Source organism: Ochlerotatus camptorhynchus, unplaced genomic scaffold, assembly GCF_037179485.1.
Source record: "Ochlerotatus camptorhynchus isolate MF236.1 unplaced genomic scaffold, CSIRO-AGI_Acam_v1.1 ptg000188l, whole genome shotgun sequence".
Classification (NCBI taxonomy): domain Eukaryota; kingdom Metazoa; phylum Arthropoda; class Insecta; order Diptera; family Culicidae; genus Ochlerotatus; species Ochlerotatus camptorhynchus.
This window is the reverse complement of record NW_027040678.1, coordinates 2,402,919-2,405,082: the sequence shown is the minus strand read 5'-3', so window position 1 is coordinate 2,405,082 and position 2,164 is coordinate 2,402,919.

Genomic DNA, 2,164 nt, shown 5'->3' with positions numbered 1-2,164 from the left:
TGATGGAGTAGATCGATCGGATGGCTTGCAGCGCATTGAGAGTCACCGTCCCTTTCTGGAAGTGCACCAGGAAGAGGCAATCCGGGTACGTCTTCACGTTTTCGTCTCTCCTTGTCATTCGGAATACAGCGATTGGGGCTAGCTTGTATCGGTTGATTTCAGCTTCGACCATCTTGGGGTCGAAATTTGGTAGACCCCTGATGACTACCTTGAAGGGCTTCTCACCGGGGATGTCGTGCGTGAAGAATTCCGCCTTGGAATCCTTCAGATATTTCACGGCCACTTCGTACTCCGCTTTTGTTCGCAGCATCACCTTGGTACCGAGCCTGCCGAGCTTAAACTCAGCGGCAACGCCCAGCGATGAGAGATCGCCAATCAGCGTCTTGAGTGGCACTACCTTCACCACCAGTGGAGGAAGCTTGATTTTCGCCGCACTCGGGCCGGCAGAATTCTCGGTTTCGACGGCGTCGCCGAAATCACCGATGTCGCTGGCGTTCGTCGCGGTAACATCGTCGCGTCCGCTCGTACCATCGGACTGACCTTGGTTCTTCTTCCTCTTTTTCGTCCGCTTCACCGGGACTGGGTTGGTATTTCCAACATCGGTGGGCAGAGTAGCGTACCTATTTGAGGTAGGTACCGAGCTACCCTCACCACTGTTCTTCTTCTCCGCTTGTTCACGAAGTCGGCTCCGAGAGCGCTGTCTTCCCATCACGCGATGCGACCGACACTACTGACGACGCGACGTGCAGTATATCTGCAAACGTTTGTAACAAACTATAGATTAATCGAACAACTCGACAAAGCGAGCAAAGACCGAACTCAACTGCTTGACGTTCAAGCAGAGAATGATGATGAGCTAATGACATACAACAGCGCTCTTTATATCTTTTCCGGTTAAAGCAGAATGATTTACAACCAAGTGGTATAAAAGCTACAAAGACTCCTCCCATTATGAGTAGTTTGCTATCAAGTAGCGACACTGGCTTTTTTCCTTTTGCGTACACAGCGAATGAGAACGACCCAAATTTGAGTTTAGTTCACTCATAATCGCCAAAAGTGCAGGAACTCGGCGATGAGTAAATTTGTCTCATGGTTTCCTGTGGAAAACCTAAAAGAAACTGCCAGATAATGAGGAAATTGACGAAAATTTTTTTCAGTCTCGGAGTAGTACCAATAGACTGAGTGAATCCAATCTTTACTTTTCTCAAATTCGGGATTTTTTCCCTGGAAAAACCTGGGAAACCATGAGGCAAATTTACTCATCGCTGAGTTCCTGCACTTTATTTCTTATTTCTGAGATAACTAAACTCAAATTTGGGCCGATCTCATTCGCCGTGATATCACCTTGAAAGATATCGGCGCCGGTGGTTAGCGTGATTACCTCTCACCCCAGCAGGCCTGGGTCCAATCTCAGTCGGCGCCACCGGCATGTTCTAAGGCATAACATCTCTGATCACGCCTTCCTTCGGGAAGTAAAGCTGTTGGTCCCCGGTTGAGTTGATGGGTCGATTGGTAGGGTCCAGGTGTGGGAGCTGCCTTCCTGGCGTCGGTAGCATTGGAGTTCAGTACGGAAAACAAATCTCGCGTCACTTTTCAATAGGTCCTATGTACATTGATCGATTCTCTTCATCGACACTCTCTGTCGTAAATAACTCGGCTTCACAAATGTTTCCTGCCGTCTTCGTCGAATTAGATGCTATATTGTTGCTTCCATCGAAAATATCCAGCCGTGGCAATTCAAAGTTGATCAAGGTTGAACAAAATAATTTGTACCCCTGCTTCCAGTTTGATTACATGAGCATTTTGTGTGATTGTTGGTTCTGAATATGGACAAAAAGGCTGATAAATTCTATTCCTACTCTTTACTGTAATAAGCTAGGTGGCCCTGAAAAGAGCCGTTTTGTTGTCAAAGTTGGTGATGATTTAACCTCCGAAACCAAACAGAGTGCGTCTATGTCACTTCAAAACGTAGATGACATCCATGGCCGCTTACGCTTGGCGTGTTTAGTGTAGGTGACAGCATCACGGATCTCATTTTTCAGGAACACCTTCAGCACACCTCGTAAATCAGACCGGAGATACGTCAGACACCGCCACGGCGAGCCAGACGACGGATGGTGGTTATCTCGAAGAATTTGCGTTTGGTTCTGAATATGGCGATGAG